The sequence below is a fragment of the Chlorocebus sabaeus genome, chromosome 10, assembly GCF_047675955.1.
Source record: "Chlorocebus sabaeus isolate Y175 chromosome 10, mChlSab1.0.hap1, whole genome shotgun sequence".
In the NCBI taxonomy this organism is placed as follows: Eukaryota; Metazoa; Chordata; class Mammalia; order Primates; family Cercopithecidae; genus Chlorocebus; species Chlorocebus sabaeus.
This window is the reverse complement of record NC_132913.1, coordinates 84248838-84268224: the sequence shown is the minus strand read 5'-3', so window position 1 is coordinate 84268224 and position 19387 is coordinate 84248838. Positions and strand designations below refer to the sequence as shown.

At 37.6% G+C, this 19387-nt stretch overlaps 1 protein-coding gene across 6 annotated transcripts in view; it reads left to right on the top strand.

Moving 5' to 3' along the window:
* The window catches only part of ANKRD44 (ankyrin repeat domain 44), a 316236-nt gene that overhangs the window by 254819 nt on the left and 42030 nt on the right, over positions 1–19387 (top strand). The window lies entirely within an intron of this gene.

Below are 19387 nucleotides of genomic sequence, written 5' to 3'. Positions count from 1 at the left end.
CTCTTATTTCCTGACCTCACCATTTGTGTGAATGTGGCATAGTAGTATCAAACCTGTAATGAATTGAAGGATGGAGAGTGTAGAGAGATGTTTGGACTTGGTTTGATAAGTTGACTATCACCTCATTTTCAAAATATCAGAGAACCTATTTTCATGATGGTTTATTTTTCTTTTGATGATGGTTGCATTAGCCACTAAGTAGAAAAGTTGTAATTGACACAGTACATTGAAGTAAGGAAAATAGATGGTGTATCTAAAATTGCATTGCTGAGTCGCATCACCATCTGGGAGCAGCCATTCATAAAAGATTAAATGTGAGGCAGGCGCATATCTGAATACATGTGTGTCTGTCTCTCCCATCTGTTTTAATTTTGCTTAAAGTAATAACAGCTTTCTTTACCTACTTACTTGAATCTGTGCTGCTTCTGTTAATGTCCATTAGCCAGAAGTAGTCTTTGTGGTCTTTAACTAGTGTTTCAGAATACCAGCAAGATCATCTGTCATTGGATCAGAATAAATTTTCTTTAAAGTTGTATATTTTATTGACTGGGCTAGAATCACTAAAATTTGATGCTTAAAGTGAGAAATGTATGCTGTAGTTTAACACTAAAATTGCTGTCCAAAAGGATATTTATGTTGGTTTGTACAGCTTTTGTGAGGACTAAGAGCAGGTAATAAAAATGTACTTTTTCCATTGCATTTTTAAAAGATTATTGAAAAGTTAATATTTCTTTGTATTCAAATCTGTTATCTGCTTTGTTTTCTTTTTAAGTATTTTTTATCATATTCCCATGTCCCTCAGCTGCTACATTCCTTTCCAACCCACCCTTACTCCTCTACTCTCTCTGGCCCTAGGCAAATACATTTTACCTTGAGCTGAGACAGAAAGTAAATTAACATCATGATAATATAATTCAGGGTAGCCTGGGAATATCATCTAGATGAAAAATTATTGTTGATTAAAAGAGGTAACTCTTAAATTTAAGAATTGCTTTCACAAGTCACCATGGAAACGTGAGGCCAGTATTATAGTTTTTCCTGATAGTGTACAAGAACTGTATATGCTCAGCAAGTGGAATTGATCAAATGTAATGCCCATCATTCTGGAGTATTTTATAGGACCAGCTGCTTGTCACTATTCCAATGTGCCTGTCACATAATGCAATCAAGTATTTTGCAGTGCAGAACTTCAGCTGAATTAGCCCTCAGATGAGAACTGTTATTAATAAATGTGGATAATGGGCAGGAGACTAAAGGCGTTTTAAACAGAATGAAATGCAGGAGACCTGCTGCCTTTTTATCTTAGATATAGGCTTGTAGTAGTGATTAGGCCTCAGACTTATATCAAGACTCTAATAGTCTGGCCGGGCGCAGTGGCTCACGCCTGTAATCCCAGCACTTTGGGAGGCCAAGGCGGGCGGATCACAAGATCAGGAGATCGAGACCAAGGTGAAACCCCGTCTACTAAAAATTCAAAAAATTAGCCGGGCGCGGTGGCAGGCGCCTGTAGTCCCAGCTACTCGGGAGGCTGAGGCAGGAGAATGGCATGAACCCAGGAGACGGAGCTGGCAGTGAGCCAAGATCGCGCCACTGCACTCCAGCCTGGGGGACAGAGCGAGACTCCGTCTCAAAAAAAAAAAAAAAAAAAAAAAAAAGACTCTACTAGTCAAAGCCCTTGTAAATACCATTCACATTGTTTTAATGAACTCAATGCTCTGGAAGGTGAAAAATTAAGACAACTGACATCAACTATAAGTTTCTGCTCTTCTTAAAATTATCTATTATTTTTTCTCATCTTGTATGACACCCTTCTCTATCTAAAAAGGCTTTAATTTGTAGAACACCGAGAGCGAGAGGTCACTGCTGGAAAAAAAAAAAAAGATTCACAACCTAAATGCAGGGAGAACATCTCTATGAATCCTCCAATCCAACTCCAGTGCTTTTCTAACTTCAAGCCATATTGATTTTAACATCTGGTGACTTTGGGGACCTGCAGTGTCAGGCATGGAGTAAAGCAGTAGATGATTATTAATATGTGCAGTAACGGCAATCTCAATAAATTTTTTTCACAAAGTTCTTAAACGAAAACATCCTTTACTGTTGGAATTAACAAATTGACTATTATCTACGGTGGCACCATCTAGTGGTTTCATTTTTAATGTCATTGTGTATTTATTATTATTAAGAACATACAATATACCAGGTATTGCTTACTATAAAATAAACCCAGCCCCATCTTGACAGATTCAGCATATACTGTGAACTGGCAGAAATGCAGGAAATAAATGAAAATGGATTATTCTGTTGGAAATGTGTGGGTTCTATAAGACTGCCAACCCCTAGACATATTTCCATTATTCAGACAAAGAAATCATCAAAAAATTATTTTATTTTTAATTTCTTAATTTTTATTTTTTATGATTTTTGAGACAGAGTCTGACTCTGTCACCCAGGCTAGAGTGCAGTGGAGCGATCATAGCTCACTGCAGCCTTTGAACCCCGGATTCAAGCAATCCTCCCACCTCAGCCTCCAGAGTATCTGGGATAACAGGCATGTTCAACCATGCCTGGCTAACTTTTAAAAATGTTGTGTAGTGACAGGATCTTGCTGTATTGCCCAGGTTTGTCTCAAACTCTTGGCCTTGGCTTCCCAAAGTGCTGAGATTACAGATGAGAGCCACCATACCTGGTCAGAAAATTTTAGATAGAAGCAAAAAGAACTATTATATGGTTGGATCAATGTGGACAAGTTTCAGAAGATTATAATGTGCTTGAGAATAAACATCTCTTAATTAAAAAAAAAATTCAAAAACAGTTCTTATATTCCCTAAGGTAGAAGCAAAAATAATTTTAGACCGAAGGCTTCCATGAAAAAGTACTGACAATTCTAAACAAAATATTGGCAAATTAAGTGTAATAATATATGTTCAAAAAGAGAATACATAACAGCTAAATGGGAATGCAAAGGTAGCTTAGTATTAGAAAATTAATCAAGGTATTTTACCATATTAACAGAAAAAGGAGAAAAAGATCAGATAAACATTTTGATCAATGCAAGTATTTAGTAAATCTCAGTACCTATTTGTGATAAATTCTTAGCAAACTAGTAGAAAGGAACATCATTAATCTGATAAAGAACATCTGCAAAATATCTGTGGCAAACATTATACTAAATGGTAAAATATTAAACGCTTTTTTTCCTTATAATAGGAGCAAGACAGATATGCCTGCCATCTCCCTTTCTCTTCAATATTGGACTGGGAGTCCTAGCTGGTGCAATAGAGGAAAACAAGAAATAAAAGTGTGGTGGACAGAATGGCCCTGCAATAATGTCCACACTCTAGAACCTGTGAATATGTTACCTTACATGGCAGAAGAGACTTTGCAGATGTAATTAAGTTACAGATATTAAGATAGGTGGTAGGTTAATTGAATATGCATATAGGAGAAATAATTCTTTCCTTCTGCCTCATATCATACACAAAACTCAATTCAAGATGGATTGATAAGGGTATAAGGTCATTATACAAAAGGCAACTGTATTTTATATACCAGCAACAAAAAACAAATTTAACTAAAACATTTTAAAATACCATTTACAAAAATATTATCATTTGTACTAGCGTCTAAAATATTATATAAAATGTTATTTCCATAAAAACTATAAAACATTATTGAGAAAAATTAAAGATGTCCTAAATAAACAACTTTGCCCTTTCCATATACAAGGTTAATATTCTAAAAATCAATTACTTTCCTACATCCCAGCAACATCAAATATAAAATGAAATTTTAAAAAGATATCATTTCCAAAAATTACAATTTTCAATAGCATAAAAAGTATTCAATGCCCTTACCATAAACTATAATACATTATGGAGAAAAAGTAACTCTGTTTCAATAAGTAGAAAAACATAATTATTTCTATAAATTGAAAGATTGTGAAAATAGCAACTCTTCCCAAATGCATTTACAGATTCATCAAAATCCCAGCAAGGTTTTTTGTGTGCGTAAATTGAAAAGCTGATTTTAAATTTTATACAGACATTCTAAGGGTAAAGAATATATAAGGCAATCTTGAAAAAGAACAACCTGGGGACTTAGACTTCCAGATACAAAAAATCTGTTATAAAGCTATAGTAATGTCCCAGCACTTTGGGAGGCTGTGGCAGGAGTATCAGTTGAGGCCCGCCTGGGCAATACATGTGAGACCCTGTCTGTAGAAAAGAATTTAAAATTAGCCAGGCATGGTGGAATATCTGTAGTCCTACTTACTCTGGAGCGGAGGTGAGAGGATCACTTGAGCCCAGGAGTTAGAGGTTATAGTGAGCTATGATAGCACTCCTGTACTCCAGCCTGGTGACATAGCAAGACCCTGTCTCAGCAACAAAAAACCTTTAGTAATGAAAACAGTATGGCATTAGAGCAAAGATAGATGAACTAACCAAAAGAACAGAATAAAAAGTTGAGAAAAACAGTACCGTATTAGGGCAAAGATAGATGAACTAATCAAAAGAACAGAAGAGGGAGTTGAAAAATGGATCCACACATATGTGGTATCCTGATTAATGATAAAGGTGCATAGCAGTTCAGTAAAGAAAATTATCTTTTCATCAAATAGTGCTAGGTTAATAAAACATGTGTATGGAGGAAAATGAATCTTCTTTTACCATATACAAAACTGAATTTGAGATGGATTGCAGATCTATGTGTGAAAGGTACAACAATAACGTTTTTAGAAGAAAGCATAAGAGACATCTTCATGACTCACAGAAAAAGGTCTTTTAATAAGATGCAAAATTAACCAAAAGGAATAACTGGATATGTTGGACTCTATTACATTAAAAACTTTGTCCATTAAAAGGCATCATTAAGAGAGTACAAAGGCAAGCTTCAGAGTACCATACATATATATGAAAAAGGTCTTGTACCCAGAATATATAAAGAATTCTTACAGAACATATAAAGAAAACTTAAAAGCCTATAAGAAAAAAATAGATAACCCAGTAGAAAAATGGGCAAAAAACTTGAACAGGCATTTCACAAGAGGCTATCCAAGTATTTATAAATATGTGAAAAAAGTACTCAGCTTTAATAGTGATCAAGGAAATGCAAATTAGAATTACAATGTGTGTGTTAGTGTTCCATTGCTGCCATAATAAATTGCCATAAATTGAGCAGATTAAAAGAACACAAACTCATTATCTTACAGTGTTATAGGTTAGAAATCCATTACAGGTCTCAGCTCAGGGAGAGCAAAAGGCTTTAGAGAATGAGAAATAGAACAGATAAGTTTTGCTCTATGAGGGTGATTTGAACAGCTCAGACCAGTGTATGAGCATGGAATGGATGAGAGCCTATTGGTCCAAAGAACTGCCTGTTTTCCTTAGTTTACCTTTGGCTAACACCACCTGGGACCATATCTCTCCCATATTCTATGGCCTCTAAACGTTCACTACCATGGCATCCGTACAGAAGCTAGTCTGCAAATGGTGCTTTAGCTAAAGGGTTACTAGGGTTATTATTTTAAAAGAGCCCTTGGAATATTCTTATGGCCTTATACTCATCAGAAAAGTGTCATAAATCAAACAGGAATTCCCCAGTGGTTAACAAGTTGGAACTGGAAATAGCTAGCGTACGAGATCACTTACCTGCTTCCAGGATCACTGTGAGTGTAAGTTATGTCTCACTTACTGGCTAATATCAAGACAGCCTCACTAGCTGAGTGGTATGTACAGGGAATTTCTTTATTTTGTGCTTATACAGGCCCTTTATTGTCTTTTGTTTAACTATATAGACTTTAATTTTAAGAGGACATGTTTCTTTTCCATGGTGACATTTGTAAATGTATGGTGTGGCTCTGCCTTTGAACCTAAAATAGATACTGATTTTTTTTCTTTCTTGAAAGTTGAGTTATCAACTCTTGCTTTCATCTGCATAAGTTCAGTTGCTTGAGTTTTCTTAGTATTATAGCAAAATAAACTGTTTCTCTCAATTTGTTGATCATAAGTTTAGGTAAGCTTACATTATTTCACATGCTATAGAAATATTTGTGCTTCACATAGGCCAACATCAGGTATTCTATATTACCAACGTAAGAATTTCATTAAGTTTTTACATTACATATAAGTTTAGACATTGAGTGCAAATATAATTATATTTCAGATCTTTTTCAAGGTTTGAGCCTTGAATCTTCAATATGTCCTATAATGAGCCAGGTTGTGATCTGTTATCTATTCTCCTCCTTTATCTTTTCCTTTGAACTGTACCTTGCCAGAATATAAGAATATGTGTACTTATCTGTAGAGATATAATGTTAGAAGCCCTTTGATAAACTAGTTCTTGAATAAAAGGTTAACACGTTACCCATTAGCAACATGCAGCACAGCCAGTTATATAAGTAGGTAATAATGGGTGAGATTTTTGATTTGATTAGTATTATGGCTGGTTATTTACCTTTTCCAGCATAAATAGCCATATCAATATTTAAAGGATATCAGTGGGCCAGTTACAGTGGCTCAGGCCTGTAATCCCAGCACTTTGGGAGGCCAAGGAGGGTGAATCACCTGAGGTCAGGAGTTCGTGACCAGTTTGGCCAACATGGTGAAACCCTGTCTCTACTAAAAATACAAAATTAGCTGGGCATGGTAGCAGGCACCTGTAATCCCAGCTACTTGGGAGGCTGAGGCAGGAGAATCACTTGAACCCAGGAGAAGGAGGTTGCAAACAGCCAAGATCATACCATCACACTCCAACCTGGACAACAAAAGCAAAAGTCCATTATTTTTTTAAAGGATATCAGTGTAGGTAGAAATGAATTATAATTAGAGAATGGGATAGAAAGACAGAATGGGTATAAATAACTGCCCTCTTTCAGGTTGTTTTCTGATTATAAAAATTATCTGTGCTTAATTGTAAAAATTGTGGAAACATCATAGAAATATAAAAAGAAAATAGAAATCCCCTATGATTCCACCATCTAGACATAACTACTGTTTACATTTTGGTTTATTTTCTTCCAGTCTTTTTTCTTGTGTACACAAATGGATGTGGGTGTGGGTGTGTGTCAGGGTAAGTTTTAACTATCTCAAGTTCTTTTTTTGTTTTGTTTTTCGAGATGGAGTCGCGCTCTGTTGCCAAGGCTGGAGTACAGTGGTGCCATCTCGGCTCACCACAGCCTCCACCTCCTGGGTTCAAGCAATTCTCCTGCCTCAGTCTCCTGAGTAGCTGGAACTACAGGCGCGCGCCACCATGCCCGGCTAATTTTTGTATTTTTGTGGAGATGGGGGTTTCACTGTGTTGGCCAGGCTGGTCTCGAACTCCTGACCTTTGGTGACCCACCCACCTTGGCCTCCCAAAGTGCTGGGATTAGAGGTGTGAGCCACCACACCACCCAGCCTATCTCAAGTTCTTAAAAAGCAACAACAAAACAGGAAATAATTTTTAAAGGACAGAATTATTTTAGATTATTAGGAGTGGAGCAGTCAGGCATCAATTTAATTTAAACTTCAGCACAAGGAATATTTTGTTTAGAACTTGTTTAGAAGAAGAGCTCCTGTCTGTTTAGCAAAGACAAGACAACCACGAAAGCATCATAAGACAAGCTTGTATAGCCCGGTTACTTCCCTCTTACCAAAATGGAAAAGGAAAAACAAGGAAGAAATCCAGCTTATGGTTTAAACTGTGCAACTATAGAAACCACCAGAACCTTTGATAATTCTTTGGCATTTTAATAAAATCCACCATTAATATTTAATTTTAATAATTTGAGTTATTCTTTCCAAATTCAGCACCCTGTCTGAGCACAAACTTGGAAACTTTATCCAAAGCTGTTACAATGAATAAATGCTGAAATTAAGCTCTACTTAATTTTTTTGCTTAGGCATAAAACTTCCTTTTTATAGCTCTTTTATGGCATTGCTAGGAATTTGTGTGTATAAACTATTTACAAATCGATGGCTTGCTTTATTATTTTAGGACCAAGTAAGATCTTAGTTTGTGCTTTGGTATGTTGTTAGAATTAGAAGGGCATTCATCGGGATCATGTCACTTTTCAGGCATATACTTAAAAACTGACCATTATAGACCAGGCATGGTGGCTCACACCTGTACTCCCAGCATTTTGGAAGGCCTAGGCGGGCATCACCTGAGGTCAGGAGTTCGAGACCAGCCTCGCCAACAGGGCGAAACCCCGTCTCTACTAAAAATACAAAAATTAGCTGGGTGTGGTGGTAGGCACCTGTAATCCCAGCTCGGGAGGCTGAGGCAGGAATTGCTTGAACCCAGAAAGCAGAGGTTGCAGTGAGCTGAGATCGCACTGCTGTACTCCAGCCTGGGCAACAGAATGAGACTCCATCTCAACAACAACAACAAAAATTGACCATTTAAATAAATGCCAGGCACACTTCTGAGGAAAACATACATTATGGTTAGACTTTAAAACTGGAGAATGTGCAGTTGGAAACTGCAGGAGCTGGTGTATAATCCAGTTCTTACTCTGTTTATCAACCATTTAGGAAATTTCAGAATAATTTGGCATCATAAGACAAATTCTGAAAAAATCTTTCTATTATGATAACATATAGAGAAGTATTCCAAAATTTTTATGCAGTTATGTTCACTGCCATTTTTATTGCTTAATAAATAAAATTCCAAGAAACATAGTAAGTAAACAAAAAAAAAAATCCAACAAATTGAATTTATTTTAAGATATGGACTCTTCATTTTAATTGTTTGATCACTGACCCCTTGACTTTAAAAAGATCAGAAATAAAAATCACACTTCTATTATAATTAATTTTTGGCACTAGTTTTATAAATAGATAATTCTTATCTAACCTTAAGCAGTTCACTTTATGAATTTGGCAATCAAGAGTGAAATTAGTGCTTTCAAATATGTCCCTGCCTAACCCATACACTAAATTAAAGAACCCATGATACAGCATGTGTCCTGAAAGAGGGGGGAAAAACATCCAGTTTTGACTACCACACTGTTGTACAGCAAATAAAGGCAGTTTAGTCTCCCCTGTGTCAAGCTAATAGCATCACTACCTATTTCTTAAATGGAACACTGAATTTTTTTTACCTGCCTTTCATCTGCATGCTTAACATGTTTGATGCCCCACGTTTTTAAAAATTAAAAACAAAACTTTGTCCATATTCAATTTTCCATAATTTTTAGGGTGTAAAAAAGTATTTTTAAACATGACTTTTAAAATGAGGCCTTGTCAGGTTGGCTCATGCTTGTCATCTCAGTGCTTTGGGAGGCCGAGGTGGGAGGATCACTTTAGGGCAGGAGTTTGAGGCCAGCCTGGCCAATATGGTGAAACCCCATCTCCACTAAAAATACAACATAGTGAGACCCCCATCTCTACAAAAAAATTTTTAAACGCCTTGTCAAAACTAGAGCAAAGTCATTCTAATAGGTAATGGGGAACAACAAGGAAGGAACTTTACAAGTATACATTTCTATTATATTAAATTGCTCTTCTGAATGATATAGAAGAGCAGTTTTTGAAAAATCTCATTAAGTAATGAGGGAACCAGTAAGATGCTAAAGCTTTTCCAAGGAGCATCTGAGGAACAGACCATGTGTGGGCACTTTAATACAGTAATAGTAGAATGAGATTACTAGGTTAGATACAAAACTGGTTCATGTACAGGGCAATAAGCTATGACCTCTGGAGGCTTTTATTTTTTGTTTTTTTCCTACCAGACAGCAAAACTTTTATCTCTGCTGGAAACAGGCTGGGCACAGTGGCTCGTGCCTATAATTCCAGTACGTTGGGAGGCTGAGTAGGGCAGATCACTTGAGGTCAGGAGTTCGAGACCAGCTTGGCCAACATGGTCTCTACTAAAAATATAAAAATTAGCCGGGTGTGGTGGTGCATGCCTGTAGTCCCAGCTGCTCGGGAGGCTGAGGCAGGATAATCACTTGAGCCCAGGAGGTGGAGGATTACAGGCATGAGCCACTGCGCCTGGTCTGGGTGGGCCTGTTAAATGATGCTTTTGAAAGGACATGAAATTATCCTCTTTGCCTTCTTTTATAAGTTTAGGATCATTTTTCTTAACAATGGGGAATCTATCAATAACCTCTTGCTATTTACCCTTCTTACTCTCTTGCCTCCTAAACTTCTGCTACCCATGAGTGATATGATAATGGCTAATTAACATAGACCTTTCATTTTTGTCCTCCTCTCCCCTGCGCCTTCACACACACGTGCACGCGCGCGCACACACACACACACGCAATCACCACCACACACATGTAATGCAGGAATCCAAAAAGAGCATGAAAGAAAATCAGGTGCCTCTTCCACTGATAGAGTACAATATATCCAACTTAATGCTAATATAGAAGAGTGACTTAACCTTTGAAATACTCTGCAAAATTCATAAGTTAAATAGGTATGGTCTAGGTCATTCCCTTAATATGAATATCAAGGGAATAGCCAAAGGGTTTCATTGTACTGAAATTTCCTTGCAACGATTACTGCCAGATTGAAATGAACTTGCAGCACTCATAATCATATCCCAAGCAGAGGTATTAAGGGTGTATCCAAGGTGTATTCTGCTGGTATCAGCAGCCAAGGCATTCACTTTGTATCTGAGGTTAGTGCTTCTGGAATTTGCTGGTGTCTGTCCCCTGAAAGATTTTCTTTGGTACCTTTTCCAGCTGTCTGTTCCTTCCCTCTTTTGGTTCACTACCCACACAAAAGAATGAAACCAAATTCAATTATAGGAAAGTATTGGCACCAGATAGAATTTCTTTATTAAGGTGAAGTATGATTCTGCTTAACCCAGATAGAGTAATTTTGTATTTTTATTTTGCTTGAGAAAATTTGAATTTGGGAATTCTCCCACTACTTAAATCATTTTAACCCAAAGCTGCTGTGGGACCTCCAAAATAATATGGGAACACTTTGATTATTTTTTTTTTTCACATTTGGAATGGCTTCTGCAGCAATTCTTTGCAATACTTTCAAGAAAGTTAAAACCCCTATCGCCTGTGCAATCACTTTTGGTTTCTTTCAGCCTTGGATGACTCCTTATGTTTTTAGTAACCACAATGCCTTATCCCAAATGATAGTGGCTTTATTTTGTATGAGTTAATCTTAATTCTCTTTCTCATCTGGAACACCTATGGCGAGATGAAAGGAATCACACTGTCTTATTATTTCAAAATCACATGCTCTGGCGTTTTCTGGACTGGTTTAGGTATTCTACAACCAGAAAACATGTTTGGAATTCTTTTACTGGTATCTCACCTTTTTCATAGTATTGGTCCATCAATTAAATATAAAAATTTAATTTTGATGAATCTTCTTTACTTCCTTATGACCCCTGAAATGTAGACAACCCAAGGTCATCTCATGATAAGTGATTTCATCACCTTGTAGCAGTAAACTGACATTGTGGTTTAGAAAGTCATACTTACCCTAGAGCATTTTTCAGTTACCAGACTATGTTCTGTGAAAGGTCAGGTTTGTTTATTTGTTTGCTTGTTTTGCTGATTGGTCGGTTGGTGTTTTTGTTTTTATAAGACTTTTATTTTTCTAAGGGTAGTTTTAGGTTTACAGCAAAATTGGATAGAAGAAGGCTCAGACATTTCCCCTATACTCTCTGCTCCCCTCCCACCCCATGCCCAGCCTCCCCCATTATCATCATCCTCCACCAGAGGGTACATTTGTTACAAGTGATGGACCTACAGTGACACATCAAAATCACCCAAAGTCCCAGAATTTACCTCAAGGCCCACTCTTGGTGTTATACATTCTGTGGGTTTGGAAAAATGTATAATGCCAGGTATTTGCTCATCATCATAGTATCATTCAGAGTGTGTTCACTGCTCTGTCTTCTGTGCTTTGCCTGCTCATCCCTCCTCCCAACCTCCAACCCCTGGATTTTAAAATGCAGCAATGAATATTCTTTCCTTTTTTTTTTTTTTTTTTTGAGACGAGGTCTCACCCTGGTGCCCAGGCTGGAGTACAGTGGTGTGATCATGGCTCACTGCAGCCTCAACCTCCTGGGCTCGAGTGATCCTCCCACCTCAGCCTCCTGAGTAGCTGGGACTATAGGCACGACCACTATATTTGGCTAATTGTTTTCTGTTGTTTGTAGAGACAGGGTCTCACTATGGTGCCGAGGCTGGTCTCAAACTCGTGGGCTCAAGTGATCCTCCCAGGTTGGCCTCTCAAAGTGCTGAGATTACAGGCATGAGTCACTGCATCCAGCTTCAAATTGTTTTTATAAAGGGAAAATTTATCCAAAATATAAGATAACCAGTAATGTTTTTTATAATTCTGAAGTGTCAAAGCAAGCAAGCAAATGTGTTATCATCCAATAATTAATTCCACTAATGCTGTCTCATTCACTTACCACATTTAAATTCGGTTCTATAAACATTTATTGAATGCCTATTACATAGTGTGGGTAGTCCCTGCCTCTAAGGAATGTGCAGTTTAATGGCCATGAAATAATGCACTCAACCAATAGTAATACTGGCCAGAATGTATTATTGCTTTAATAAAGCTATACTAGTCATAAAACATCAACCCCTTACATTTTTATTGGATATGGTGCAGAATATAGCTAACGGGACCTTGGAAATCATCTGATTCAACCATTTCACTTTTTAATAGAAATTTATCTTATTCTCTAGTAATGATTATTTGTTGTAGAAAGTTTAGAATATGCAGAAAAGTAGAAACAAGAAATCAAAAAATCTATAGTTTCACTACCTCCACTCATATGAACGTTTTGGTTTTCTTCCTTCAAGTTTCCTTGTTCATGTATTTTATTTTTTACATCTATTAGGTAAGATTGAAGGTGTAATTCTGTATGTAGATTTTTTTCATAACATATCATGACATAATCCTTTCCCAATGCCATTAAAAACTCTTGGTAAACATTTTTAATCACTAAATCATATTCAATTATTAGCTCAACCATAACTTAGCTGTTCTACAATTTAGGTTGTTCATACTGTTTCACTATTAAATGGCTTTGGGCTTAAAACTTTATCAGGATCGAATCTCTGAAGTCGGTTTACTAGGTCAAAAGTATATGAACATTTGTAAGGCTCTTGCAAGGTAGTTTTAAATACCATGCATTTTGCATGTTGCGTTTGGATCTGTTTTCACAGTGGATTTCATTAGCCTTTCCTTACACATACTACAGGCTCTTCTGCCTTTTAATTGGCAAGGAAATCATCAGGAACTGAATACACATTGGAGGGTGGAGATAAGCAGAGTCATCAAAATCTGCTTCCAAGAAGAAATGGAAACTTAATGTAGCTAAGCTTTCAGTAGCACCCTCCTCAATTTCTGTTATTGCCTTTTAAAGTTGCATAGACTGCCTATAATCCCAGTACCTTGGGAGGCTGAGGTGGGTGGATCATTTGAGGTCAGGAGTTCGAGACCAGCCTGGCCAACATGGTAAAATCCTGTATCTACTAAAAATACAAAAATTAGCTGGGCATGGTGGTGGGCACCTGTAATCTCAGCTACTTGGGAGGGTGAGGCAGGAGAATCACTTGAACCTGGGAGGTGGAGGTTGCAGTGAACTGAGATCGTGCCACTGTACTTCAGCCTGGGTGACAGAGTGAGACTCTGTCTCTAAATAAATAAGTAAAGTTGCATAGGCCTTGACTTATGTAACTGTAGAAAGTTAATGGTTCCTTGCTTATGGAATTGGAGTGGGGGGAGACAGAAATTAAATTAGATTTGATTCATACATACATTCATACAAACTACCGAGTTTTTGGTAATTGTTGTTAATAACAATTTCAGGGAACACAGATTCTCCTAATAGCTGTGAAGGATGTGAGTGGAATCATGAGAAAGAGATGGTCACTACTACTATAGATATGCCACCTTGGAGATGAGAGTTTATTTGGGGCTAAGCCTGAGGTTCTTTGTGGATATGCAGAAAGGTTGGGGGTCTACTGGGGTCCAGCGTGGTTTGGCATGTCATATCAGTTCTGAGACCAAAATGCCTATGGGATCTCCCAACCCCAAACCAGGCCCCTGGGATCCTCTGAAGGGAGGGGATTGACACAGGCTGGGTGGTCTGGAACTTCTGCAGACTCAGCCCCCCGTTCTGGGCTGAGCCAGGGCCAGGTCATAGCCTGACCAGTACTGGCTGCACAGTTGACTCAGAAGTGGCCCTGAAGTTGCCTGAAAAGCTTTTCATTCTTCAGCATAGACAAGCAGAATGTGAGAGAATTTGTGACACAGACACCAACTTTCCAGGGGTCCTGGCCTGCTTCCACCCCTTCATAGACTTGAATATCCATAAATGTCCTCTCAGTCTTCACTGCTAAAAGATAAAGAAATCAATTTTTAACTTCTCAGAGAACCTCCTTTACGTGATCCCCATGGATATTTTCTGATTGGTTTTCTAGCTTCTCCCATGCCTCCTAATTTATGGAAACCAGTGTGTAGTTTAGAAGCAACGTGAGGGAGGCTTACCTCAGACACACCAGCTATACTTTTCTCTTTTGGCAGTCTGAGTCATACTCACTTTCTATTTTCTTAAATTTTAAAACTGGTGTAGATTAGTTTGAGGTCTCTCGGGGCCCCTGGATTTCTCTCTGCCATGTTTTCACATAGTCTGTCATAATCTATACTATTTATAAAGCTTGGCTTCCTAGCTCAAGTGTTATATTTATGTGTTCCCTCACAAATTTGGATGATAAGATTACTGTTTTGTTAACTCAGCAGCCAGTTGGCTTACCATTGAGTTCCTATTTGTTCTTGATTTCTTTTTTAATCAGACAGAATCACTTTGTAGAGGAGGCTTAAATTTAACCTTCTATTGCCTTTGCTGCTTTTAAATCCAAAGCATTGAGATGCTGTTCATGTGAGTCCTCCAATCCTGCGGAAATGCCTCCAGATTGAGAAACTGTCCTATGAATTATTGTAATTTCAAATACAATAATATTTTTGGACCAAAAACTGCATTGTGCATCTCAGCCATTCCCCCAAGTGAACCAGAGTTCATGACTTACAAATAAGACAGCTGAAAAGTTGGCTTGCACTGTTGTACTGCCTTCTTTCCATATTCTCTTCAGGCACCCATCTTCACTTCTCAGTGGGAGTTTGAGGTTGATATTTCAACCTCAAATCTGATTATTTTTCACCCAAACAGAATCCTGGCAAACACATGGTGGTAGGTGAAGGCTATGGAGAAGAAGTGGGGTCAAGCAGTGCTGGACTCTACGTAGAAGTTTTGTGAATGATTAATCAGTTGAGAAAAGAAGTAGTTTGTGGGTGAAAAATAAGATTAGGTAGTCCGGATGAAGGTCTTATTATTAAGGCAGACATTTTAATAGATTTTTTTTTTTTTTTTTTTTTTTTTTGGCAGAGGACCAAGTCAGTCCTTGGAATGAGTGCAAATTTTATTATGCCAGTAGAAGCCCATGGTGACATACTAGATATGCACATTGGATTTATGAATGTAGTTGAGCATGTGAATGCATGGATTGTGTAAATGTTGATAACCACGAAGATGTATTAAATGGGAGTATTCTTACGAGAAGGTTATAACTAGTTTTGTTATATTAGGCATAAAATTGTACTCTCTGATTTATAACTACAAGCTCTATGTGCAGAACTCCTTGCTTTTTATAATGCTGGTTCTTTGGCCATGTATTCTTAGCTATAACTGTGTTTTAAAAGAGCCATTCTGTTTCTGGATTTTGACAAGATAGGTTGAGGTTGATCTCCGTAGAGTAATGTTTTTTTCCAATAATATTACAGACCACAAGCCAAATTACGAGTTTGTGGTAATTCAGTCATGGTATGAGTTCTGTCTCTCTCTGGCCCTCATATGCCTCCCCTGCGACATTTATGAGAATAGAGTATCTGAGCAGGGCTGAATATCTGCCTTATCCCTTGGATTCAATATATTTAGGACCAAATCTTAAATTAGAAAGAAAAGTTAATTCAAATTGTAAATGCCAGTTTTAAATGACTTGCAAATTGCTTTTCTCTCCACTTTTTTACATTGTCTTCTTAATTAACAAAGAAGAATTACTAAAGGAAGGGGACTACTTACAGGAGCTAGATTCCAATCAACATCTCCAGTGATTGCTGCATAACTAAGATGAGTACTAACCACTCCTTAGAAAACAAAGAAGAAAATCTCAAAGATTAAAGAAAATTGTCAAAGTTAGAGATATAAACAGACCCAAATACTTAAAAACAACAACAACAACACATAATTCTCTTTGTTTCCTGCCCCCATCCCTGTACTATTTGTGAAATATCGGGGGAAGGTTCAGCTTATGGAGACCATCTTGGCTAACATGATGAAATCCCATCTCTACTAAAAATACAAACAACTAACCAGGCGTGGTGGCAGGTGCCTGTAGTCCCAGCTACTCAGGAGGCTGAGGCAGGAGAATCACTTGAACCCTGGAGGCGGAGGTTGCAGTGAGCTGAGATTGCGCCACTGCATTCCAGCCCGGGCAACAGAGCGAGACTCCATCTCAAAAAAAAAAAAAAAAATAGTGACTCTTCCATTTCTATAACCTCTTCTGTAGTTCAGGCCGCCATGAATTCTCACTGACTTATTAATTCACAATTTAGAAATCCTGCAGTTGAAATATCCTAATATGCCTCCTGCTTCTAGGGTAGCAGTGCCCACCCCCAGCACCACAGTAGTTCATTTTCCACACTGCAGCCAGAGTGGATTTTATAAAACTCAAGAATCTGATCATGATCATGTCTCTTCTGATAGTGACCTGGTTTATAACTATTGTCCTGGAACACTCTAAAAAATGTAATAGTATATTGTCTTCTAGTCCCTGTTTGTCATATTTGTGATAGTGGGGGAAATGATTCTGTGTTCCTTTGACTAAAAGTTTATTCTAGGACAGGATTTGGGGTTGGTACACACTGTCAATTCCAGGAAGTCTTGCAGATGATAATGTTGCAAAACAAAGCAAAGAACAGCTGTTTTCTAGCCTTATCAAGCAGTTAGGGTTACTTTTATTTCAACTATGTAACAGAAATTGGTTTTAACGTTATTTGCTTTGAAGTTAAAATTACCTTTACTCTCATTTTTCTAACAGATACTAGATTGTTTAAGTTCCAGATCCCATTTTCACACTCATAAGAAACAAACACAAAGTGTCTCATACTTCCAATATAATTATAGTATTGTATTCTTTGCAAATTTGAACTTGCATGCTTTTAGATGGTATTTTTTACACTGTTATTTGCTTTACCGAAAAATCCTAACATCATAGCATTTTGTTCCACACGTATTGACTAGAAAGGAGTTCTGAATCTAACTGAGAGTCTGTGGACATTATTAAATTAGATGAAAAGTTAATAGCTTTTTTCCAAATAGAAATTGCTTTAGTGTTTTTCTGATTACAAAACAATACATAGCTGGGCATGGTGGTACGCCCCATAGTCCCAGCTACTCAGGAGGGTGAGGCAAGAGGATTGCTTTAGCCCAGGAGTTTGGGACTCTAGTGTGCTATCATTGCACCTGTGCTCTGCACTCCAGCCTAGGCAACATAGCAAGACGCTGTCTCTTAAGACAAAACACATGCAAAAACAAAGCAATACACATTCAATGGAAATATAAAGAAGAAAATAAAAATATTCTATAATGTCACTTTTAGGTTATTGTGTTAAACCTTGTAAGGTATGTATTTCTATATCTAGGCTTTTTGTTTTCCTGTGTATATAGTCATGTCAATGCTGCTTTTTAAAAAAAAAAAAAATGAAAATAGTGTCATTCAACACTTACGGCTTTAAAGCGTGTTTTCCACTTGACAAGCTTGGGACTTACAGGGAGAAAAATAGGTAAAGCAGATTTTTAGAAAGTTTTGCTTTCCAGTGTTTGGGTGCTGTAATTTCCTCTTCTCCCTCCCCATTAGGAAAACATCTATACAAACTTGTATTAATATTATGGGCTAGGTATGGTGGCTCACCCTTGTAGTCCTAGCAGTTTGGGAGGCTGAGGTAGGAGGATTGCTTGAGCCCAGAGTTTGAGACCAGCCTGGGCAACATAGTGAGATGCCATCTCTACAAAAATAAAAACAATAAGTAAAAGACAAACAAACAAACAAACAAAAAAACACTTGTATTGATCTTTAAATCAGTCAGCCTTCATTTGCAGGATTCAGAAACCACTCTAGCTTCTTTAAGCAAAAAAAAAAAAAAAAATCATTTTTTTTAAAATTTATTTTTTATTATTATTATACTTTAAGTTCTAGGGTACATGTGCATAACATGCAGGTTTGTTACATATGTATATTTGTGCCATGTTGCTGTGCTGCACCCATCAACTCATCAGCACCCATCAACTCGTCATTTACATCAGGTATAACTCCCAATGCAATCCCTCCCCCCTCCCCCCTCCCCATGATAGGCCCTGGTGTGTGATGTTCCCCTTCCCGAGTCCAAGTGATCTCATTGTTCAGTTCCCACCTATGAGTGAGAACATGCGGTGTTTGGTTTTCTGTTCTTGTGATAGTTTGCTAAGAATGATAGTTTCCAGCTGCATCCATGTCCCTACAAAGGACACAAACTCATCCTTTTTTATGGCTGCATAGTATTCCATGGTGTATATGTGCCACATTTTCTTAATCCAGTCTGTCACTGATGGACATTTGGGTTGATTCCAAGTCTTTGCTATTGTGAATAGTGCCGCAATAAACATACGTGTGCATATGTCTTTATAGCAGCATGATTTATAATCCTTTGGGTATATACCCAGTAATGGGATGGCTGGGTCATATGGTACATCTAGTTCTAGATCCTTGAGGAATCGCCATACTGTTTTCCATAATGGTTGAACTAGTTTACAATCCCACCAACAGTGTAAAAGTGTTCCTATTTCTCCACATCCTCTCCAGCACCTGTTGTTTCCTGACTTTTTAATGATCGCCATTCTAACTGGTGTGAGATGGTATCTCATTGTGGTTTTGATTTGCATTTCTCTGATGGCCAGCGATGATGAGCATTTTTTCATGTGTCTGTTGGCTGTATGAATGTCTTCTTTTGAGAAATGTCTGTTCATATCCTTTGCCCACTTTTTGATGGGGTTGTTTGCTTTTTTCTTGTAAATTTGTTTGAGTTCTTTGTAGGTTCTGGATATTAGCCCTTTGTCAGATGAGTAGATTGCAAAAATTTTCTCCCATTCTGTAGGTTGCCTGTTCACTCTGATGGTAGCTTCTTTTGCTGTGCAGAAGCTCTTTAGTTTAATGAGATCCCATTTGTCAATTTTGGCTTTTGCTGCCATTGCTTTTGGCGTTTTAGACATGAAGTCTTTGCCCATGCCTATGTCCTGAATGGTACTACCTAGGTTTTCCTCTAGAAAACCCTTTATTTTTAAAAATCAGTGTTTACAAGATTATTGGAAGATC